Source organism: Syngnathoides biaculeatus, chromosome 12 (assembly GCF_019802595.1).
Source record: "Syngnathoides biaculeatus isolate LvHL_M chromosome 12, ASM1980259v1, whole genome shotgun sequence".
Taxonomy (NCBI): domain Eukaryota; kingdom Metazoa; phylum Chordata; class Actinopteri; order Syngnathiformes; family Syngnathidae; genus Syngnathoides; species Syngnathoides biaculeatus.
This window is the reverse complement of record NC_084651.1, coordinates 15,226,432-15,252,789: the sequence shown is the minus strand read 5'-3', so window position 1 is coordinate 15,252,789 and position 26,358 is coordinate 15,226,432. Positions and strand designations below refer to the sequence as shown.

At 38.8% G+C, this 26,358-nt stretch overlaps 1 protein-coding gene across 11 annotated transcripts in view; it reads right to left on the bottom strand.

Annotated features, from left to right (window-relative positions):
* The window catches only part of LOC133509912 (neurexin-1a-like), a 211,969-nt gene that overhangs the window by 37,316 nt on the left and 148,295 nt on the right, over positions 1 to 26,358 (bottom strand). The window lies entirely within an intron of this gene.

Genomic DNA, 26,358 nt, shown 5'->3' with positions numbered 1-26,358 from the left:
CAATCCTGGAGTTTTAATATGTCATAGGCTAAAGTCAGCGTGAGTGATAGCTGCTTATACATTCTAAACCATGGCAATTACTGCAATTTTCGGCTTGGTCGCTTGTGCTGCCACATGGGAGTGTACTGTGTGGTGCACACATAGCTACCACACCCAGACAATTGCAACTAGCCTGACACTCTGCACGGCATCTTGATTAATTGCTCATCAAGCTGCAATAGAATTTAATTAACTGATGAAGTTGATCCACCATTCTCCTTTAATCTTCACAGTTTTTTGTTAATGCTTCTTATCCTAGCAGCTGGAGGGTGGAGTAGCTGCCGTAATATCAGGGGTGTCAGTCGCTCGTTAAATGTTACCCATCTGCAGTCATTATACAACCATAGGCATAGTTGTTTTAGTAGCAATAAAGCTGCAAAACGGGGCAAACACTTGTGTATCAGCATTTCTTTCTTTTTCTGATGCCAACAAAATCACATCAGAAATAATGGATCCTACTCATTTATTCGAGATAGTGCACATATAGGTTATAGTTGTAAATAGTCAAACAAATCAAGACTTAAACCATGAATTGTTGACTAGACCCATTTCCTTGGCTATTCTGCAAAACAGACAAATTCATTCTGCCATGGTGTAGTTCCTTCTCCCCAATTGCCAAAAAAGATGAATACTTCAGGAGTCAATTATAAGTTGTTTATGAGGACCATGACTGTGTTTTAGCCATATTTGATAGCTCGTCAGCGCAACGCCACAGGACTGCAACGCATCATTCTATACTGCACGAGTCTCTGAGGCGCTATTAGCGGGTGGAGGAGCACCTCTGCCATCCCTTAAGTACGTCTTTGTGAGCATCTTATGTATGTGCACATGAGCATGCTAACTTGAGGGAATATTACAGTATGATCTCGCCACAGAGGATAAATGTCTTTGTGTAGCAAGGACATGCAGGCCATTCTCTCCACCTTATCTTTTAATTAGCCCTGACGGTCTTCTGCTTCTCCCTTTTAAGCTTTGTTAATGAAATTACAGAGCTAATGCAAGAATTAGGCACAAGAAGATGACCCCACCCCCTTCTTTTTTTGGCGACATTTATTTCTGCTTCATTACATTACGCAGTTATCAATCAATACCTTTGAAATTGTGGCTACATCAACATCTTGCGTATAACATTTGCATGCAGTTATTGAGAAAACTGAATATTACAACACAGTGGAATTCCGGAAAATGATTCCGGGCTTATAGATACAGCAGACGACCCATATGATTCATTACCTCGTACTAAGTCAAAAACAGAGGTAAAGATACAGTATAACCCCCTTGGATACCTATATACTAGTGGGTTTAATGCTACTAAACCCTACATTTTCAATACTTTGGTTTATTTGTTTAGATTATGGAATTAGCTGCACAAAATACATTTCAGTGCAGGACATTCCTGATAACGGTTTCAAATGAACAAGTTTTGAGATTATCACATACTGATTCCCGTGCATTGTTTCACCTACAAGCTTTATAACTTAAATTCATCCATCCATGTATCTTCTGAGGTGCTTAACCTCACAAAGGTCATGGGAGTGCTGGAGCCTATCCCCGCTATCTTCGGGCAGGAGGTGGGGTACACGCTGGACCGGTAAGAAAAAAATTTACTATGTTGAAGTTTCTATGCCTCCATCCATAAAAACTTTCTTTCTTGTCTCACAACAATGTTATGATAAAATAGTTTTTGTTATTTTATATAATCATGCAAAATGTATCCATCATCCTTTACTGATTAACATTTTAACATGAATGTGATGAAAAAGGTAGTTGATAAAAACAAAGCCTGAAGTGGTCTTAGCTGTTGGTACAGTAATGTATCCCTGTTAAAACATATAAATAAGTATTTACAGGCAATGTTGTGTGAAATCTGTTTTTCAATATTACAGAAAATGTAAATAGTGTGAATAATATTATAATTCACTAATATTTGTCCGTTTTGTAATTTCTTTGAGGCCAGCACAAAGTGGTAGCACAGGGGAAAAGTGCGTTTGGCTGCTCAGTAACAAACACACACGTTTATTCATTTTCCATTCAGCTTATCCTCAGCAGGGTCGGGGATGTGCTGGTGCCTATCCCAGCTATCATGGGGCAAGAGGCGGGGTACTCCCTAAGCTAGTCACCAGTCAATTGCAGGTCACATACAAACAAATAAACATTCAGACTCACATTCACCCCTAAGGGGAATTTAGAGTTGTCAATTAACCTACCTTGAAGGTTTCTGGGATATTGAACCAAATCAGAATGCCAGGAGTGTAGGAAGAACATGCAAACCCTACACAGGCAAGGCCGGATTTGAACGCAGGTCGTCAGAACAGTAAAACAGATGTGCTAACCAGCAGCTCACTGTGCCTACCCAGTAAAAAACAGTCTAATAAATATCAATAACATTCATAGATACCGCCCAAAAAAATAAATAAACACATTTTGCACAGCAGATGTTAATGGAAATGGGATAGAGTTTAACTCGAGGTACAGGATTGGAATGATCAATGAAGGTTGCCGTTACATTTTTACTGTACTTTTTGCAACTGACAAAGCAGACTAAATGAAAGATCCGTTTTAATGTTGTCGGTCAAATCTTAGTCATTCCAACAGTACCAACTAAACTACTAACACGTTCCTGTTCCATCTTTGTCACGTATAATGTGTTGTGAAAGGCTATCTCTATTTTGTGTTTTATTCAGTTTTTAGCTCTGTAGCTGTTAACGTAGCACCACTTTGTTTCGTGATTTATGTATATTTAATTTTATATAGTCAATAACACGCGGGTATGATAAAGGGTCCTCAAGGACTGAAGTTTAGGTTCTGAAAACCAAACCATCTCATTGCGTTGGTATCTCCAACTTACTGAGGTAAGAGTGCCTTTGCTGTGAGCTCAGCTAATTTCCAAATCAAACCCACGGGCTAAAGTGCCTAATTATCTGTGAAGTTGGCTTGAAATTGTTTCGACTGCAAGCAGACTTTATCAAACGGCTTTTCTGTAGGAGAGCATCATATTTCTTGGAGTATGTTTCAGTTAATAAATCATTTCTCCAGCTGCAGCAGTTCGTTAAATGATGACTTAAAGGAAATAACATGAGATAAGCTGCTTATTATTACCTATATTCTGTGCTTAAAATGTATACAGTAAATGTATTTATATGTTTATGTGATAAATAAGAAGAACATACCAAATATGTAGCAATTAAAAAAAAAGAATGAATTCTGACTTGAGAGTCTATGTCACAAGTAAGAAAAAGAAAGAAGCCCGGAACTGCTCATCTCTCCCTAAAATGACATTTGCTATCTATAAGCCCTTTCTTTTGCTCCATCTTCAGGTCTGCGGTAACACTTTCCATCAAGAGAGGTCAATGTATATCTGAAATTTCATTCTGTCTCACTCAGAGAAATCAACTCAGGTTTAAGGTGATTCTGCTGTCTGTCCACTTCTGACAGCTGGCGTGCAGTCAGACTGAGTCGACCTTCAGCTCTGTCCTCTCCGCCATGGCTTACTGCCGTGAAGAAAGCCAAAACTCGAATGCACCTATTTGTATATTACTCTCTACACAGCTATCTAACATATTAAGATTAAACTGTTAAAAAATGTAAAAAGCCCAAAACAAAAGAGAAGGGCACAGTGAAACTAGTACTCTGAACTCACACTGAGAATATTATCTCTTTCATATACTGTGCCTACTTCAAAAGAATCATATTCAATTTAAATGGATTTTCAAAGTCTGCTTTGAAAGTATGAAAACAGAAAAAAAATCACATTGATGGTTATATTTTATTCCGGGAATTGAATTCACGACTTGGATGATATTATTACGGACCGATTTGTACCATGAGATTTCCTATGATAATCAGCTCTCTCTGCTCATAAACACAGCATTCTGTCTTGTTTTAGTGAGCTGTTCTACTAGAAGTATTTGAACTCCTCATGAAATGATGTTACAAGTTCGCTATTTTGTCAAAATGTGTCACACCTTACCAACGTACCAAATTTCAATATGCTTCAGCAATCTTCCCTTTGACGTACAGTAGATAGAGTGTCATAAAGTGTTCAAAATTGCATTATTTTACATCCGTCCATCCATTTGCTGAACTGCTTATCCTCACAAGGGTATGCTGGAGCCAATCCCAGCTACAGTTGGGCGGGAGGCTGAAGTGAGAAACTGAGCATAAAACCAAAAAAATGATGGATCTGTTTCATATTCAGCTGACATACTGTATCCTCTTTAATCTTCCTTCTTTATTGGAAAACCAGAAATCCATATAACTTACTTTAACCCACTTATTCTTATTAAAGATATATATCGTGTCTGCTTGTATTGGAAAACAGTGCCCTTCGTCTATGCTCGGTAACAAAAAACAAATAGTAAAACTGTTATATAAAGAGATGCAGTTTGTTTGCTGGCCATTAAGAACTTCTGAACCTTTTCTTTCTTTTTATTTCTTTCTCTCTTTCTTAGGGTTAGGTAGGTTAGGGTTGGGGTTCTTTCTTTCTTCTATCCATCTGTTCATCCATCCAGGGGCGGTCCTGGACTCAATGGTGTCCAGTGTAACTCCCCAAAATCACTGCATTGAAGAAGCTAGAATGTTTGTCAGATGCAACGTTCAATCTTTGGGAACTCTAATATTTCAGGATTCCACATAATTTCTCAGGTAATTGTAATTTTTCATTCGTTTTAATGCGTTTTTGAGGGTTAACATTCTTAACATGTATTTAAGTCTTTCACTTTTTTATGTTAACATTGAGCTCACATTCATCCTTTAAACCCAATTTGTCTGATGGCAGGATTACTTCATTTGTACAGCAAGGAAAAGACAATAATTTACCTAAGAGGAGCAAAGCTTGTCTTCAATTTGTCTTGACAATGAATAGGGACGTCTGATTTTGGTATATTTTAAATCTGTAATTCCTTCCTACGGTGTTGCTGCTCTAATGCCCTATTTTCATTTGAACAAGTCTTGTCTTGTGGAGGGATTTAGTGCCTGTGAAGCAGTTGACAGATTTTTAAAAAAGGAGGCAGAAGATATCAGTCAGTGTATTTGTAATTGAGGATCAAGTCTTGTCTGCCATCAAACTAAGATACCGTATCGAATCAGTCACGACACGCTACATGGTTAGAAGTGATCTGAAACGTCAGATAAAGCTCACAACATTTATAGATCAGAAAACAAATATGTCTTTCTACATAATTAATTACTAATAATCTGCTTTCTACAACTTGCATTACCACTTGCTCAAGACTAATTAAATACTTGGTTATGGTAGGGATGGGAAATAATGTTCACTCAGCGAAAGAAAAGATTTACCTTTACTTTTTCTGGGCACTCTATTTGTATCCATATCTTGCACAGCCACAAAATTATAGCGTTTCCAAACAGATCTGGGATGATTGCCTCTGTTCACAAGTCCTATTTTAGAAGCGGCCTGACACCAAATTGCAGTATGTGCAGATTGAACATCCAACACTCAGTATAGTCCACCACATTCTATGTCATGACCTTGCATCCATCCATCCATCCATCCATCCATCCATCCATCCATCCATCCATCCATCCATCCATCCATCCATCCATCGATTTTCTAAGCCACGTATCCTCACAAGGGTGGCAGAAGTGCTGGAGCCTATCCCAGTTAAATTTGGGCCAGTGGCAGGGTACAACCTGAACTGGTTGCCAGCCAATCGCAGGACACATGGAAACAAATGCGTATTTGCACTAACAACCACACCTAAGAGCAATTTATATTCCCCAATTAATGCATGTTTTTGGGATGTAAGAGGAAACTGGGGTGCCTGGAAAAAAAACATGCAGACATGGGGAGAACATTCAAACTCCACACAGGCAGGGCCAGATATGAACCCCGGACCCAAGAACTGTGAGGCTAATGTTCTAACCAGCACTTCCATTCATTTTACAGAGTATTTAAAAAAAAGGAAAAATATCCATTCAACATTAAAAAAAACAATCTGGGTCCATCATATACATACATAAGAGAACAAGCCTAAACCCAGGTGTGTATAACCTCCTTGGTGCAGGGAATGAAACCCACATTTTTACTTCAGAAGCTGAGTGAACAGTCATCAACACCATGTCCGCTTCCTTTGACACACCACACAAGCATGCGTCACCTCCCTCTGTGCTGCCACGGTGACAGTGCAGTGTCAAAGAAAATCCTCGTTAGGGCTATAGGGAGCAAGGTGACACATCTTGCCAGAGCTGCCATTTAAACAAAGTACACCTTGCACCCAAATCTTTTTCTGGATACATTTTTCAAATTACAAAATAAGATTTTATTTTTGGGTGTCAAAATTCTGTCTCATTTATTTGGATGGCACTGGGCAACACATGCGCAGGGATAACTGGAGAAGATTGAGAACCCGTCATTCCACACATCAACACTGAGAAAGGTGATTGAAAACAGGCCCCAAGTGACAGACTGAACAGGAGCTTTCATCTGCTACAGCCTTGACTCTGCTTCCCATTTCCTCCCATATTCAGAAGCTGACAGCATAAAAACATGTGAACACTGCCAAAAGAACTTGTCTCAAAGAGCAGCGTAGCTTGATAGGGGATGTCTGTTTTGGTGTAATATTGAAGCTGCTGTTTCAAGGTGTAATAACTACAGCTATGCTTTCAATGCATGACCGAAGTTTTCCTCTAGCCGCAGAGTTGATCGTTTTCTATTCATTCATTGTTAATCATTACTGACTGGACCTTATTATCACACACCATCAATTGAATGGTTAACTAGACGAGATATTGACACATTTTATTTGGTGCATAACGAGGACGCCAATTACACTTGGACTAATGAGAGGAAATTGATTATTAAGGCAGGTCCCAGGGCTTAATCAGAACGGAATGAATGGGAGAAGAGTGCACTATCCTCAGAGTGATGTATTTTTGGCAATGTCCCTGTCTAATGAAACAATGCCAGTTTTTCCATCCTTCAGCGTTCACCGCTCCACAGCGTCAATGGGATGTTAAGGCTGGGTAATACAACAGAATTGCTGTATTATAGGCTAGGTTCACTTTACAAACTTCAAGCTCCATCTGGCACAAGAGCAATCAACTCCAAAGAGCTCCATGATAGTTACTAAGATAATAGAAACAAAACATTTAATCAGATAAAGAATAACAATTTCAATAAAACGAACAAACCCACAGAAGACTTTTAACACTTAGCTAACTTGCCTAAAAAGCTATGGCTCACCTCTTGAAGTCCTTGGTAGTAATTGGTGAAAAATTGCAAATCAGTATCTGCTTATATTTTCAGTTATTACAAAGAGCCAAGTCAATAATTTCCCCCAATTTTTACAAAGTGATTAGAACAGTTGTTCTTTAGCATGCAGCTTCTTCTGTGGTTAAACATGCACTGTGGGGGGCACGATAATGTGATTCAGACTAGTGTCAAGCCAAGTGAGTTGGAACTGATGGTGCACATCATTAATAGTCTGAAATTGACTGAACATTTTTACTAGGTCGCAGAGTTAATTGACAGTGATACTTGGGCTGGTGCCTCACTGCCCGAGGCTCTTACGCTTTCCACACAGTTTTTGCACTTTCTCAATTTGTTTTGATTTTAATGTCCTATTTATTCCTCTTCTTACTTTGCCTGCTCCTGATTTTTGCTTGCTGCTCAAACCCCTCTCGAAATCTTTTTATTGTCATTATCCATGTTTTTATTTTTACATCTGTTCTGGTCAGGGACTTGATAAACAGTGTAAGTGGCAGCCACCTAAACAAATGTTTGAACCTTGGCTGTCTCCTTTGAGATGCAAACACCTCTGTAATGACGCCAAAGGTCTAATATCAATGCACGAAAACACAGCATGAGAATTGGGGGATCATCAAGTGCAACCCGAAGTTGCTGTTTCACAAGACACATTGTAACCTAGGAGCAAAGGTCAAACTGTGGTACCTATGCACATATAGAAAGTCGCTGCTAAGATGAATCCAGCTCACGCTGACGCCAACTTGTCACCCTCTCTTAAGGTCACTCTTTTATAAACATGTGCATTTCATGACAGGTTTTTGTTTTGCACTCATGCAAAAAATTGTTCTTTGTCTTTTCCTTGTTAGATAAATGAATCCAAACCTGTACGAATTGTTGTCTTCATGTCAACTCAAAACCAGTCCTCCTAATATTGATTCTACCAATACAAATTACAGTGTGAATTTGTACAATTTGTACTATATTTTCCTGTTATTGATTGCTTTTGCTCACACACACACACACACACACACACACGCACACGCACACACACATATAGGGCGGTTCTTTACCATGCAATATCCTTTACTGTGGCTTCATGTATGCCTGGTTATTTTTGTGCATCTCAGAAACAGGACACACATCAAACGAGATCCCTGTTGTTTACTACTGTACCAACTCCTGTGTGGAGTTTGCATGTTCTCCCGTGCTTGTGTGTGTTTTCTTGTGCGTCTAAAAAAAATTAACTGACAACTTCAAACTGTTCCTAAATTTGAATATGAGTGTAAAATTCAGACTCAACAACATTTCACACAATATTGGCTGTTGAGCAATCAGCTGGGATCGGCTTCAGATCACTCATGACACTAATAAGAACAAGCTGTAAAAAATGGATAGATGGATGTTTTCAGTAGTGGTGTTCTGAGATTGAGACTTGTGGAAAATAAATTCTCTTTTTTCACATGACGTATAACAACATATTGTTTATAGGCATGGCCACTCCATCTAGCATTATTTCTCAGCACTGAAATGTATTTTATTCTCTGATAATACACCCATTCAAATTCTAGCTGCCATCTCTTGGGCCCCTAAAGATAAAATACAGTCAACTGGAACAGTTCAGTTTTGATAATAGAGAATCAGACAATAACTTGGATGTCATTAATCTCCTACCCCAGCACCTGAGTGACTGATGGTGGAAAGGGGAGAAGGAGACACCTGATAAGTTTGAATAAGAGAGTATTGGAGGATGAAAGGTACAGCAAGCAGGGCGAGAATGATGAAAACCTTGAACATAGGGAAGAGAGAGTGGAAAAAAGTTGGTGGACTTCTGGTTTGCAGGTAAAAAAAGAAGGAGTAGAACCTGGTCAGGAGCAGAAGATTAGGGCCTTAAGAATTAGGTCGGACTCAAACTAAACACTGGTAATATATGGTGCCCAATTTTTCTGGTTGTTTAAAAAGGCAGATAGATGTAAGTAATCCAAATTCAAGGTCCATCACAAGATATTCTTCTATTGCTCAACAAAAGCTCTCTGATAATCTACCAGATATTTCAATGTCATGAAGGTCTCATCTGTCAGTAAACCTGAGCATTAAGTCATAACCACACATATGACTAAGTAGGCTTTTAGCATAGTGAACCTGTTGTTAAAGTAACTGCTGCTGACCACAAGGTGAAGGGACAGGCTGAAGTTAAAGGCCTGAGGTTGGGGTGCAACTGTCATCTTTTAAATGTTGGAAGAGACAGGCGAGAGTAGTGAGGCATTTATCATCAGCAAGGTAAGCGGGTTTTCTCAAAGCTAGTCAGGCGAAAAATGAACAGCTGCCATGCCTGCGCTTGCAAAGACCACACCATTCTCCCTCCCTTTCACTTGCCTTGCTTTCCAGCAACAGGAAACTGGTCAGACATCATGTCATTTCAACACTAAACCATATGAGTCAATCTACAAATAACAAGTGGACATTTGAGAGAAATGTATTGTATGCAAGACATAGACAGGAAGGCAAGGGGCTGGATTTCTTGAAATCAAGTTTCCTAAGAACTGTAGATTGGGAGTTGGTCCTTGAGATACTGTTCGCTTTTCATGAATCCCTTGGAGTTATCTAGGCTGTATTTACAGCACTCTACACCAAATATGATATTGATTTCTGGGGAGTCGTGATATGGGTTCCTTTCTATTTGCTTCTTTGGCTATAAGGGAATGGTGGCTTTCCAAGGGCTGCATGGGGCAACAGGAGCTATCCTTTTGAACTGCTGGTTCTGAACAAAATAGCCTCACCCTAATTCTCATTTTCCAGCACTCTGAACGGAGGTCTCATATCTTTGTCTCAGTCCAATTCAAAGAGAACGTGGGTCCATTTTGCCGTGCGGTGCAGAGTGATGGGGAGGGCTGTCGAAAATCAAAACCCCTCCCATGGGTGCGCTCACCAGGCTGTTTAGTACTTCTCGCCAAGAAGATTCACAACACACATTCTCTTTTATAGCTCCTTCTTATTCATGATAACAGAGCTTCAATTTTATTAACCTCTCCAACCAAGCATACATCATTGCCTCTGCCGCAAGTCTCTTTCTCTCTATTCTGTTTACGCAGGGCACTGCTCCACCCACTTCCCCATGATGCCCATGAATGCGCATACAAAGTGAAAACTATCAGCCGCTCACAAGCATTCAGATGTAGCAAGCAGTTAGGTGGAGGCAATTGATGCATTTCTTGCATTCCAGGCTCGTCTTTATTTTCTTTTTTTGAAAGGTGTTGTTCCCCTGCTGTGGCTCGGTTTAGGGTCATATCCATCTAGTTTCAGCAGACAACATCAACGGGACCAGAATATTAAGTTGAAAACACAACAAGCGTCACTCTTTATATGTAAGGGAAATTCCTTAAAAAAAACAAAACTATAAAATATATAAATTTGTGGCTGAGTGGCCTAGCATGCATGAACAAATATTTTCATCTTTTCAATTTTATATATATACCTCGTGTATATAAGAATTACTTTACATAGTTACACAAATTGACACCTTGTCTATTTTTAATACTTTCCTAGTTACCTTGGCTGTGATCGCAGCAGGAATCTCCAATATCAAACAGGTGCTTCCCTTGAAGTTATCACAGCGAGACCAGTAAAAATGCTTCATTAACATGAACATACTAATCACAGATGCACTCAGTTAAAGTTGAACCTTTAAGGAAATGATCTAACATGATTGGGGGGAAAAGGTAAGCGTCTTACTTTTTTTGACAATGAAATCCATCCATCTATGTTCTGTACTGCTCATCCTTACTAGGGTCGCGAATGTGCTGGAGTCTATGCCAGCTATCTTCGGGCGAGAGGCGGGTACACTCTGAGCTGGTTCCTTGGCCATCACTGGGCACATATACACATTCACACCTACGGACAATTTGGGGTCTTTGGTCTTCATGTTTTTGGCATGTGGGAGGAAAGTGAAGTACCCCTAAAAATGTCACACAGGCACAAAGAGAACAGGCAAACTCCACATAGGCCGGGCCCGGATTTGAACCCCGGTTTTCAGAACTGTTAGGCAAAAGTGTTAATCAGTGCTGCCTGCAATTAAATCTTCATTGGTATATCATCTCAGTGAGAAAGTAGCAAACAGAGAGAGAAAAATATATATCTTTAAGATAAGTGTAAGTATGAAGTTTAGTACCCACTGGGACAAAGTAATATTCAAAGAAATAATTATTAGTTAGTTAGCAATTAGTAATTATCTGAGGCCAACTCCACACTGTAAGCATTTTTTATGGTATAAGGTATGTTGGCATAAAAAAAAAAAAATACTCCTAGGTAATGGTTATGGTTATCTTATGTGTTTGGGTCCCGTCCTGAAGCTTGACTATTGACTCTTTTTACATATCATAAAATTTTCCTGTTAAATGATTTACGTGCTATCAAGCCTCACATAACTGATAACAAGCAGTGGCGCAAAAGAAACAATGTTCTATTTCTCATTAAATATTTATGTGTTTCTTCCTGCTAGTGTATGTCATGCTCGAGAACAATTTCACTCAAAGAAAGCTCTATTGTTAATGTGCTGTCCAGGCCATAATGAGAAAGCCAAAACTGAGAAAAAAAAAAATCTTCCTCAATGTTATGGCTGTTTGCTGGTGCTGCTGAAGCTGCTGGGGGTATTTGCGCGGGAGGTCAGCACAGTTTTGACATGTATGAATGGAAACACTTTCTTCCAGCTGTTCAAGACAAAGAAATACATAAGGCTAGTGGTCACGGTTATGGAAAGCAGATTTCTTCAATGGATTGTACGTGGTGCTTCAATATACCTTTTAACATATCTCGCCAGTGTACAGTATCTTAGAGACCTATATGACTACTATGTGCATCTCCAAATATGTGGCAATTTGAGCTTCAAATCCACAATATTCCATTGACTTTATAGCCACCCTAAAATTTATCATGCAGCCTAGAAGTGTTTCTCAACATTTATAAGAGCAATATCACTTTTTTTCCTGGAAGCTATGTAGGGGATAATCTGTTTTCAAAGTGAAAACCCTGGAAATTTATGGTTGCAGGTGTATAAGTAGAGAACTGTTGTATTGTAATGACGTGTAATAAATGGTTTTCCAACTTTTTCAAGATGTAGGATGTAGGTGTAATTACACAAAAACATCAAATCAGATGATAAGAAATTAATAACACAAAAAACATATAAATGGCACTGAATGTAGGTGCCCCAAAGAGCAGCGTACACAAACGGACAGTGTGAGGATGCAGAAATATATGTACACTCATTAGAGCGTGTGCTAAAGCGTTGGTTCTGCCCTCTTGATGGGTCACAGGGCTAAAATGAGCATGGAATCTGGAAGCAATCGCTGTATGAATACTAAAAAGCGATGGTCGTGCCAGGCCTCCTGCATGCATGTCGGGACAAGAAGCTGAAATAAACACAGCCAGGAAGGCTTGACAATATCCAGAAGAGGGGATACTAGGGAACTCTACCAAATCTTAATTTGTGTGGTGCCTTAATGGATGCTTCATATCTGTGTCTGTTTTGACTTGTATTTCTGTGTATATGAATTGTGTAAGTGGTACTCTTCATCTGCTGCAGAGCCAATGCTGAAGGCGAGTCTGCACATGCACGCTGTGTGATGTAATCACTCTAACATGGAAATAGAATTTGAATTTAATTGTCTTCTTTTAGTGTCAGGGCGTTTATTCATCCTCATTTTAGCTCAGAGGGTAACACCGGACGCTAAACGCTTTCTTGTGGCCAAGCGGGCCGTTAACCCTCTCATAGTCACTGATCAGGTTTGCAAAGGCAGAGAACTCAATTTCAATAAAAGAACATCATCATCATCATAGTAATTATTCACATTCATAATTCTTGTTATTATTGTCTATTGGCTGTAACAATAGCTTCTACGTGTGGCGTGACAGGCAACACGCCCCCATGTCCTTATTACACGGATAATATACGATAACAGTCTGCATGTTTCACACCGGTAGGTGATTGGTGATTATTGGATGGATTTATGCAGTTAAACAAATTTGCTATTTGAACGGGGCCTTCAAACTGTCTGGAGAGTCATTTTTGCTCCTCCAACTGGCTCTGAGATGACAAACTGCACAAGAAGGAAAGAAGAAAGAACTATGCCGCAATATCACTTCATGCTTTTCTTGTCTTTGACTAACTCCACTGACTGTTTGACAGGATCATAACCATCAAACTGATGCCATAAATATGTAACAAAAAAGATCAACATACAAGGTAAACAGTGTTACTGTCATTTATTTCTCTTTGGAGTCAGATTTTGAAGCTGAGAAGGTGGAATAAGTTGAAGATGATGATGCACCATCCGAGCGCTGTGTTTAATACCATAGTAACAAACGTTAAATAATGCATTTAATCACAATCAATTATAGCGCTAATTTTCAACAAAATCAAAAACAACATGATACAACAGTTCTTTTGGGAACACCCATTCTATTTTGTTTTTCACTTAAGAACTTCTAAACAACAAGAGACAATAAATAAACAACATTGAGCACCTGGATCAAATACAGTAGATAAAAAGCTTCATTTTATATTATAAAGATTGGAAGAAGAATATAACTGGGACTGCAGGCCATAATAAAAGTAAGTTTGGCTCAAAAATAGTAGTGTTCTTTGGAGGCAAATGATGCAAATGTAAAAACAAAAACAAACAAAAAAAAATTTGCTAATTAGAGCGAATTAATAAAACCAAATATTAGAATACTTTCCACAGCCTGTATCATGGCCTTTTGGAAAAACACATTTGACAACATTTGCCGTTTGTAAATATGTATTGTGCTCGCTTATTCTATGACTATTGCCAATGTAATTTTAGCAGCTTGCTTCAAATGTCAAGCGTCCTTCCACTGGGGAGCTGTAGGGCAAATATTTGGACTTGATATCATTGCTCATTTGAAGGCTCCCCTGCAGTCTGACATAGTGACAAAAATACTGTGATTAAAGGGAGGAGAAGATGTCCAGTTTTTCAATGGTGCTGTGCCTCACAACTGTTAGCATTTCACCCACTATTTTACACTACATTTCATTACATAACTACAGTGTGGGGGAGTTCCTCAAACTGTATGAAAACTGATATATTTTAGTTAAATTTTATTGATAGTTATAACATGACTGAATCTGGTTTATGGAATGTATCTCTGGTTTTATCTTTTAAAGTTTGGATTTATTAATGATTTTTCAGCAATGACAGCTCTGTTTTGATTTGGATTAATTGAAACAGATAGCTATCTACTTCCATTCTCATAATTTAACGAATATGTTGACCAGCTGTAAATTGCAGTGGGGTTCTTTTACAGCAAAAGTAATTACACACCTTTCTTAAATAATATTTTCCACATAAAAAGTAATGTTATGTTTACAACTGAAGTTTACAACTTTAAACATTTAGGTTGAATTGGCATCATTTACTGGTGGGATATGACTGGAAACAAATAATAAAATGACAAAAGAAGATTTTTCTAATATTAAAAATGCTAATATTTTATTAAATTTCGTGTCACAATTGGCAATAAGCTTATATTTATTAGTGTGGGTTATGCAATTGTTTCTTAAATTTAGCATTGAGGATTTTTAAACAATGATAGTCTGTATGTTAATAAGGTTAACAAACAACAACACTTGGTGCCAGAACACAAATGATTTAAGGAACAATTTTCCAAACAATGTCTCATGCTTGAGACAAAATTTACGACTGTTATAATTTCAAAATAATTCTCCATGTGTACAAAATTTCAGAAATGCCATCTCAAGTTCCAGATCCATATCTGTTAAATCTCATCAAGGGTTTTCCAGGTGGTAATTGATTGGTTTTACAGGATCTTAAAAGCTTAAAGAAGGTGAGGTTTTATGTATGTATAAAAAAAAAAAAGAAAAGAAAAATATCAGACCATACAATATTTCCAAATGGGCCCTGAAGTGACTACAGTACAACTGTTTGAACTCACAAAGACGCCTGCATTTCATGCAGTGCACGCTAGGATTCAGTTCACCAAATAAAACATTGTGATCAATTTGAGGTGGGAATACATAACATTTGACAAACTGCTGGGATGCTTTAAGTGAATATTGGCTTTTCTGTTTGTCTATGACAACATCCATCTTCATTCAGCTGCCTTAAATCTGGTTCAGAACCTAGTGGAAATGAATCTTTTACTACACACCTTCCATTACTTCCCCCTCTCATAAAAGCCTGGCCAATCTCTAATCTAAAAAGATGACATTTCCATTATGGTCTGCCAACATCTTACTGCCTCCCTGTGAGTTGTGGTGTTTGGGAAGAGTGACGTTGACCAACACAACAACGACAACAACAACAACCGCAACAGGATCTCGCTGCTATGGATGGAGTGTGCACAAGGCAGCTCACTGCTCATCCCAGAAAACAAGCATAAAAGAGTCTCTTGCGTTTCTTTGTTTTCATACTCTTGTTTTCTACGTATGCAAAAACCCCAAAGTCCCAGATATGACACAGCCACATGACAGAAAAAGGAAAAACCATGCTACCAGGGAAAAGAACGTGGTTTTGTAGTGTTTGATGAAAGGAAAAAACTGGCAGCACTGTTGGTCCTAACAGACTCTGGTTGTAAATGTCCGTCCCTCTGCTACATTGTAGTGTCATCATTAACTTTGTCAACATCTCAGGTGAATGTTTCTTTTTTTTTTTTTAATTTTTAAATGCAAAACATTTCACACTTGTAGAGTACACACAGACTAAAATGTGAAAGTGCAAATCTTTTCTGGGGGTGGATTTACTGACAGTGGTGCTACAAATGGGGATGTTGAAGTCCTGTGTGTTTTTCGGGGGGGTTGACAGACAGCATTTCAATGAGATCCAAAGACAGACTGCTCTCCACATTGCTCTTTGAAAATGATGTATGAATCCTGAATCAGTTTTCATTGATCACTTAAGATCCTCTCACTCTCCAAACTATGGGCAACATAATTGATCTTCACACGATATTTACTTTCACGTCAGTCTGATGAATCACCTTTATCCCTGCTTACATTCTATATTTTTCAGTTTTCCTTTCCTTTTCTATTCATCCCTGACACATTTTAGCCATCTATCAAAGGGCATTTATTTAAAATCGCTTTCCTCCATCATGATCTCATCAGCCCTGAATCCTTGACCTTTGTCCTTCACTGTAAATGTCAGCTTTCTTTACGAGGCCTGTGATGGGTTTATTGAACAGACACACGCAAACACACGTGCACACACCCACCCACCCACACACGAACATACACACACAGACATTCATTGCTCTTGCATGTGCACTCTGCCATAGGATGTGCCTTCACAGGCAACTATAACTCTGATTTCAGGGCATCCACTGGAAATTCATGGCCCGTATTGGTGGATGGAATGAGAGTCTCTCACCCTCAATGGAACGACCACAAATAATAGAATTTCATGGGGAGTGATACTGCCTCCTCAAAAGCCTTATGGGCTCTTAAGGCTTCATGGAAACTGTGTCCTGTAATTGATGCACTGCCAATACAAGCAGCTTTAAAGGGCATGAAAAATATCAAGTAGCACTAAACCCACTCATTTAAGCCATTCCATGGTGTTTGTGTCTCCATTGTGGGAATCGAAAGAACAAGTACGGCATGACTTAAAATGTAGTTTGTCCTGTATGTTCAGGTCGCAGGTGGATTCTTCTAGTCATATGTTATAATGTGGTCAAGTGATCGGGGCTCAAACTCTACTCCCCACCATTGATGACTCTGCCTTTGTAAAGGAGGGAACAGCTGGAGATCAGAAGGACAAAGTCAGTAAAAAAATGTTGCTCCCACACTGTGGAACCTCCAAGAAGTTGAAGTCAGAATTCAATCAAAGGACAAATGCACATACAGTATGAACTAGACTGTAGCTCCACCACACAAGGTTTTACCTGTGATGGTCACACACAATGACTACCACAGAATCGGAAATTGCCCCTTGGATGAAAGGAGTTCCCTGGGCAATAAAACTTCAGGCAACAGTAATAAAAGAACATAATGTAAACCGAAAAGTAAACTGTGTTTAGAGAGTGTTTGTTTTGCTTGTCTTCTACGCACCAGCAGTAATTGCTGCAAATTTAGCTGCATGTCCTTTACGCCACCAAAATTAATACCACAGTTTTGATATTATAGCAGTTGAAGCAAATTGCATTAAATCTAATGCATTCGGACCGATAATCCATTCCACAATCTATACACATCCATCACTTGTCACGAGCATTAAGAATATTATTTTTTTTTCATAGTCAAATTTTGTTTACAGCGGTCAACTTGGTTTGTCTTTTTCTTTACTTTTCTCTTGTTTAGAATGGTAAAAAGGTGAAACAAAGTCTGTGTAGTCAATGAAGTGTATGGTTATGGCAAGATTATGTTTCGATTATTTCATATGTGAAAAAGAGCTTCCTAAATCAGAACAAATTGGTGGTTGAAAAGGTTGCGCATAGCAAGTAATGTTAGACTTAGGCATTGGATTGAATTGCTCCTAAAAACAAATTAAAAAATATCTTAATTTATTTGACAAAATGAGCAAAGAAAAGGTCACAAAGGATTAGTCTACAGGTACTTATATATGCTTTGTATGCATATACTTAAAAACCTGTCAGCATTCATAAAAAAAAAAAAAATCCTAAAACAACAGTATTGTGGTTTGATAGATATGTACAGTTGTGTCCTTTTGGAAATTACTTCTTCCACTTCATTTTATGGTATCCTCTTCTCATCACTCTTTGCCGGCACAGGAATTTACAAAACTGTTTGGGTCCTCGGACTATCATTTCTTTTGCCTTCAACTTGTCATTTGCCTCTCATTCTTTCATTGTCTTCGGGCCATTATCACAGGGTGAGGTACCCAGCATTTTGTTGTCACTGTGTTTTACTCTGCGCCCAATTTTGTCTATTCATGTTTTTTTAATTGTGGCGTCAGACATTATTAACGAGATGCCCTCAGTGGTTCTATATCTTTGTGGTGAATTAGAGAGTAGTTGAGTGCTGCTTGTCTTTTTCCATCTCCGCTTTTTGCTATTCCAGTGAGGTGGAAGCGCTCATAGAGGCTAAGAGATATATCCTGACGAAATGTCAGCCTTTCACCTTTATCTGTAGTTATTCTTTAACATTAAACAGTCAAACGGTGTGTGCAACTATGCTTTTTTTTTAAATTATTTTAGACCCTTTGGACGTTTGTTGCTTGCATGTCATACATGATTAACATTTATCCATAGCTAGCAGATATTACTGCCTAGAGAGGCACAGAACTTTGTCTACCATCTGTTTTACGACTGAATGAGTCAAACATTCCCGGCTTATGGCGTTACTTTGTTTCTAATATACAGCAGCTATTAAAGTTTCATGAAGGCGAAATGACAATAAAATTACTTGGTTGACAAAGTTTATGAGTTTATGGACTGGATGTTTATGGATTAAAACGCAAACACAAGAGTCTCGATGAGTGGCTGGCTGGCTGGCGGGCCGTGTGGGTTTGTGTTACTGACCAGATAAGCATAGTGGGCAAAACTAGCGCCCAAAAGCAGTTACATTCTCAGACACATTTCTTTATAAATAACAACCTGCAATGGAGACACAAATGACTGCATGGAGATTAAACACAGGTGTATAAGGCACTAATGGTAAGGGCCGCATCTGGAGACTGTGAAAGAATTTAGATATAATTTGAATGAAACACTTGTATAATTGTACTCCTGATCAAATAGAATGATGCTGCAGTGGTTAGGACAGATTTAAAATATTAATTATTATTAATCTCCGGGTTAACTTCAAGGCAGATTCAGATGAGGCCACAATATTCCCACAACAATTTTCTTCATCTTTTATAGCCCCTCACATAAGGCAGAAGACTAAATTTCGCAAACTACACTGGTACATGAAAGTGTTAAGGAAAGGCAGCTACTTCAAGCATAACTGATTTAATAGGCCAAGTAAAGGGAGGGGACGATGACAGTAAAAATGAATTAAGCCCCACTTGCTCTTTTCATTACTGCTGTTAAGGTGTTTACTTTGCCCTTCTTGGACAAACACACCAAAAGATCCTTCAAACTAAATAATATGAAGCAGAAAATGAAAGTTTAAAAAAACGAAACAATTATTATTTGGTGCTGTGTTTACAGCAACAGAGAGACAATTTCAGCAATTCTGTTGTGTCCAGGAACAGGAACCAATGCATTGGTGAAAACTCATTTGAAAGAGATCACACATCCATGCCTGCTTCTCTCACCTCTTACCTGAGAGATCCAAGTGGAAAAAAAAACAACATTTTATTGTCCTTTCTTTATCTTACCATGAGGAGTCCTGCTGTAGCAGACGACTTATTCGACAAGCTCTTGCACTCATAAAATATGCACCCTGAATAAGGCCATGGAACAAGCTATCAAGATGGCTGCAAATCATTGCTTGGAGGAGAGCTGGGCAGTCACTAAACACCAACAAAGTCATTAACTTGGCAACACTAACTATGCTATTGAAAACCAACTGCAGTCTTTTGCAGCTATTTTGCTCGCACAAGCAGTGCATGTCAATGGCGACCAGCTAGGCTGAAGCCACATATCCCACCAATGATTCAAATATGTTGGCAGGAACAAGTAATTGAAACAACATGGCGGTACATTTTAACAGTTTTCAACGGAATTTTTTAGGGTTTCTCAACAGTGTGAAAATTATTTTTAGGTAAACACACTTTTGAATCACGTGGATATGAATAGCTGAGTCTCTGAAGGGTCCTCCAACCAATTAACTGGGAACTTGCCCAACCAAGTAAATTTGTTTCTTAAAGTAGTCAGAACAGGTAGTGCTCCCCAATTTTGCTGAATGGCACAATTTGGTAGTATCTGGCAATGTGTGTTCTCCATGCGCCACATCCACGTATTCTCAAATGAGTGAAAATCACCTAGTGGCGGCTTCCAGTTTTAAAGAGTGGGAAGGCACTTGAGAGACACCATTATTTGTATTCAAAGAATCCGCAAATTTTTCACAATATACAATATCCCCTTTAAAGGTACCTTTTGAGTCTGAATCAGAAGGGGAAAAAATAAATCCGACTCTTAAATTTGAGAAGACAGAAATGATAGCCAATGACTCAGTAATCACTAAACAGCACAAATACTCAGCAACTACAGTATAGGCAGTGGAAAAAATATACTACTTTACAACAATGGAGTTTTTCAACCATTTTCGGGAAATATTAGCAAGTAACACAAAACTTCAAAAACTTCACTGCTGTGGAGCTATTGAAAGTACTGAGACATTGATGCAGAACTTCGCTTGCTCAAATGATTCACCTAACACTCTTCTGTATCATTTGGGACACCATGAAAAATGATTCATCGAAATGGGCCATAAATAAATGAACAAAAAAAGATTAAAAAATGTTTTACATCAAATAAGATGTGTAAAATGAATATACCCTTTGCTGTTGATGCCATCCATTTTGGTTCCAGGGCTTCTAGATGTAACAATGAATGCTGAATCAATTATTCTAAAATATCATAAAAAAATTCATACAAAAATCATTAAATATAATTTTTATGCCTGTACCTTTTCGGGGACAATGTAGAAAAACGCTTAAATGTTGTTAACTGTGGTGTGCTGCAATGGCCTAAACTAAAGGGAAGCTATATTTATCTCACCCTGAGGGTGGGGGCAGCTGTGTCAAAAGTCAACAGATATGTCCATTTCATGCTGTTGTGCTCCAATTGGTAGAAAAAAAAGTATGCAAAGGGATCATCTAACTCTCGTTGATTTACAGAAAAGCATACATGATCTATGACAAGGCTGCGCTGAAACAAACAAAATTCATGCTTAAGTTTGTAAAAATGAATAGAATGTCAATGTTTTTAACCTGGTAACCCATACATGAGAGCACAACGAACAGGCTAACAGCAAAATAGGAGAGACGATGAAATCAAATTTCCTTCACGTTATCCATGGCAATATTGCTGAGCCCTTAACGTATTGATGTTCAGCTTTGAGAATGATGTTCTACACCTACTGTAGTGTGATTTGTAACATTAATAAAACAGAAGGCATACCATTGTCTTGCACTGAAACACACACAAAAACTACTCTCTCCCTTTCGTGGGCACACACATGCACACACAGATAGTCATCCCTTTTCATGGACCACTTGGTTTCATCGTGGCAAAGAGCTTGAACAAATTGAGAAATGATTGAATTGAAAGATGAGTAATGCCGATTCTAACGCTGTCCCCTCGCAATATGGAGATGATGAGATTTGATTCTTTGAGGTCAGGTGACATCAGCCGAGGCGAGTGGCTGCTCTGACTATGTGATTAAAGACATGGGATGCGATCCACTTTGACCACGGTCGCTCATGCTTACAGCCCAAGAAAAGAAAAAAAAAAATCAATGCTATACCCAAATGTCATTTTCAATAAATCAAATGCTAAAACACGACATTACAGTCCAAAGACTGCGAAGCATATAACCAGCATATGAGTACAAGTGCTGTCTGCCTGGTTTGTGTGACTGAATCATCACAGAGGGACTAAATGAGGTCAGCGAAGCTCCCCCATCCGTTCCTTTCACTGCTGTCTCCTCAACATGGTCAGCTTTAAACTCACCATTTCAGTGGCATTAGCACAGCCTCATAAAAGTTACTCTGCAAATGATAATGACCAGCACAGAGCGATTCTGCTTTAACTGGTAACTGTGAAATGAGGTGAAATGAGGGATTCAAAGGAAAAAGCATCTGTCTGCATGCTATAAATGCTTTTAATGTGCCTTTCCAATTAGCCGTATTGATTTTTCAGATTTACTCTAGTTGAATGAGGACTGGCAATACAAACATCAAAAAGACTAAAGAAAGTTAATGCACTGAAATACCCCAAGTCTTTAACGCATTGTCATATCTCATGACAAGTGAGGGAAATCGCATAGTTTGTGAAAAGAACTGACTCTTGGCCCTGCCACATCCCAAGTGACTTAACTGTAAAATCACCACAAAAAAAAAATGAGAGAGCAATTCAGACGAGTTGATCGGCCCTCAAACATAAAACAACTGCTTAATACTGAACCATGAACAACATGGTCATTGTCACCATGGAGTGATAATGAAGGAAGAAACAGATTGACCTGGCCACCATAGCTGTATTATAAAACAATAATACAAAGACAGGAAACGGGTGAAAAATAAGAGAATAAAGTAAGAGGCGACTGGCAAATTATGTAGATATATCCATCCATCCATTTTCTGAGCCTCTTATACTCACAAGGGTCGTGGTAGTGCAAGAGCCTGTCCCAGGTATCTTCAGGCAGGAGACAGGGTACGCCTTAATCTGGTTCCCAGGCAATAGCAGGGCACATAGGGACAAACAACAGTTGCACTCACAATCACACCTAAGGGCAATTTAGAGTGTCCAATTAATGCAAGTGACATGTGAGGAAACTGGAGTACCTGGAGAAAACCCATGCAGGCATGGTGAGAACATGCAAACTCCACACAGGTGGGGCTCGGATTTGAACTCCGGTCTTCAGAACTGTGAGGCCAGTGCTCTAACCAGTTGCCTTACTGTCCACCTTTATATATGCCCAGAATATACTGGCAACAAACTGCCCTAGTAGCTGGAAACGTAAAGAAGAAGCTGATGATGATGATGATATTTGTGTATATATTTACAGTATTTGCTCGTTATGAAAGGTTATGTGATATGGCTGTTGCATCTGGGACGTTGCAATGGTCTTCACCTGTGAACTCATGGCCAACGATTAGCCACTCATGAAAACGAGTGGCAGAAGCCTATACTTCAGTTCTCCCTCAAATATAGTATAATGACTTCAGAATACATTATAATGACTTCAATTATGACACATTTTTGAACATGGAGAAGATTCTGAGATTTGACATGTGATGAACACGCCCACACATTCTTGCTATTTGCAGGTTATTCAGAATATTTTACCGGGATGTATCGATCACAATGATGCAATGTTGTGTGTTGTCAAAATACAAAGTAGATTTACATTCTGATTGAATGATAATATAAAATGCAATATAGTAATAGAATAAGATGAAAAATTTCAATGAAAAATCAGGGCAATGTTGCAGTCCTGTGTCACTGTTGCCATAGAAATGGGTGAGCCAGTGGGTTAGCAAACCGTAAGTTGGCAACTGCGGCAATAAAGAACACATTAAAATGATTTAGAGTCGAATGCTGATTGGAAGTGCAATACTGGAAGAATAGCTGAGTGATGTACCCTAAGCAAACAAATAGCAATGGGACAGTGTATACCATAAATTCAGCGGCTATCGCATGCGAGTCTGCACTGAGCATTGGAAGTAATTACTGGCTCTGAGGCATTAAAAGGAGTAGAAAATCGGAAAAAGATTTGTTCCCTTTGCAGGTCTGTTTAAAAGACCTATGAAGGATAGCGTGACAGAGTCTGTCTCCAGAGGCCCACAGCTTCTCTCCCAGGTAACAATCTCACCTCAGCATCAAATCTGGTTCTGCTGTCATCATTTGGTGAAGCACAAAACTGCGCACACTGTATTCAAAAACAAAACTTTTCCTTTTCACAAATATAGCTTATCATACATTTGTTACGGTTGTGCTTTCCCCTCAAGCTATTTTTACAGATTTATAGGATAGGGAATAAGAGTTGAAATTACAGTAAAATTGTGATCCACGAGAGGAAGAATATCCCCGTTCTAGTCGACAGCTAAAGAGAACCAAGGGGAGCAATGCTCCAGCAGAGAAGTCATTATTTCTCCACGATCCTCTCTCATCTACAGAATACATTAACTTCACAGTACATTGTCTCAGCCTGAGTGCCTTCATTGCTTGTTTTTTAAAGTCTTGTAGGCAATTAGAAGAAAGGAATAGAAGACAGTGCTTAGAATAGTCCTCAACCCCCTGCAAAGAGATTTTTGAGCTGGCACAAAACAAGCTCAGTGGACCCCTGGGGACCTCACATGAGAATAAGGAGAAGCTCCAATAGTTCTCAACATTGCTTCTCATTGACAACAAAATATGAAAAAAAACCTCCGAAACCACCATTTTCCTGACTGAATGAGCCAAAATCATGAATGATACTGTACCTCAAAAGCTACGAAGTAAACCTTCCACAAAAGAACTAGAAATTACAATGAACATTTTGAACACATAAAGTGTATATTAAACTATCAAACCGTGCAATCTATTACAGGGACATTCAATTCTGCTGTCCAGGAAAAAAAGGAATGCAGAAAAATGTCTTTAAGCTGACTCTCAAAGCATCACAGCATGAATAGGAATTGTCTGACAAAGCGTGTACTTTATGTTGTTAACAACCGACTGTCAATGAAGATACAGTTTAAATATGCACTGTACTTCTGAACGAATAAAACATTGATTGAATTCATGTAAGACTGTAAAAATGATGTAATGTTGAAAAACAAAATGAATGAACACAATCCTACTGTGCTTGAAAATTGAATAATAAGTTCAGTGTGAGTAGTTACAAGCATCTACTGTATAGTTATTCAAAGTTAAATAGCTCTAACCCATTCTTACGGTGTTTTGCTGTTGTTTTTCAAACAGACTAATATCTGTTTACTTTGTACTCTCTCCTCTGCTTGCCTACCTCTCACAAACCCACTCACTTCCACTGCACAGGGGCCCCGCATAAACAATTTGACTGGCTGAGTTGTGGTTTGGGGGAGGAGTTAAAATGCAGATTGTTCTTTATATTTACTATTATCATGAGCAGAAAATACTGCGCTGGTTGAATTACCAGCGATCGTCCAAATACTATAAAAATAGGTCTGTCTGCTTTGACCTGGGTTAGTAAGGCCTTCAGGGCTTGAGCCATTTTAACAATGGAGACGTGCGTGGCTGTATTCTTCAATCAAACTACATCTGTATCTAGGGAAATAATCTTAATTGCATTCACAAAACATGTAATGATAGACAGTGATTATAGTTAGTATCCAATAAGCCCTGAATGCATAATGTCACTGCAGAGATTTATCATTTAAACATCTAACTGCGAGGGCTTCGTTATTACGTATGGACCAGTGTTGGAATACCTATGTAGCGTTATTTGCGCAGCACTCTAGTGTAAAAATTCAGTAAATTCGCGATAAGAGATGAAAATACTGAAACATGATTAGAAATGAAGTCTTCCTTCCATATGTGCTACAATGACGGCCTAGAGGCAAGTACTAATAGCTGTACATTTGATCGTTCACTGATTTCACTGTCTTTGTCTTTATCTGCAGTGAAGAGAAAGCTGCGGGAGATTGGGAGGATGGGGGGGCAAAACGCTGTTAAACTGCATTTAAATTATCATCATCTTATATTGCAAAGATTGTTCCTTCTTTCTTACTGTTAAAAGAAAAAAAAAGAGCAAGCTGAGATTCTGTCCTTCAGGGCCGGATGGGTTTGCTATCGTGATGAAATGGGAGTCTGCGATTAGGTATGTGAGGGAGGCTGGAGGAAGGGGAAGGATGAGGGGAGAGTGTAAACACTGAAATCTAGTCTAATCCTGTCTCATAGAGCTAAAGATACACTCCTCCTCGAAAGAGGAGTCAAGGTAACCCATGGAAAGAAGGAGTGTGGGGGGTGTGGGGGCGCCCTTGGGAATTATTCTTGAGTCTGTCGTTTGGAAAGAATGCTTTCTAATGAACACAACCAGCTACCAGATATGATTCTCTTCATTGTCAATAAAACACTTACTGTGGTTGCAGGATTATGCCCAAACTAGATCAATGAAATACATGAACTTTAGCCATTTCATGTCTCTTTTGGGCAATTTAAAAACTACTTTTCTCATACTCTGACTAAATGTGACACCCTCAAAGCCTGCCAATATACTACGCATTAATGAATAAATCATTCTGAGGAAGCAACTGGTGTGACTGCTGATGTGAGAGGAGAAGGGATTCTCACAACCCACTGCCTCCGCCTGTACTACATGCCTTATCAGCAATTTCTCCCTGTCAATTGAATGTTGCAACAAGGTAACATATGTTTGCTGTACGATGTAGGACCTTTCCTGTCTGAGATTAACACACAAAGACTCTCCTTTGATCTCTTCTTAGCAAATCATGAATGTGTATAATTAAGGTAGGGCTATTGTGGCT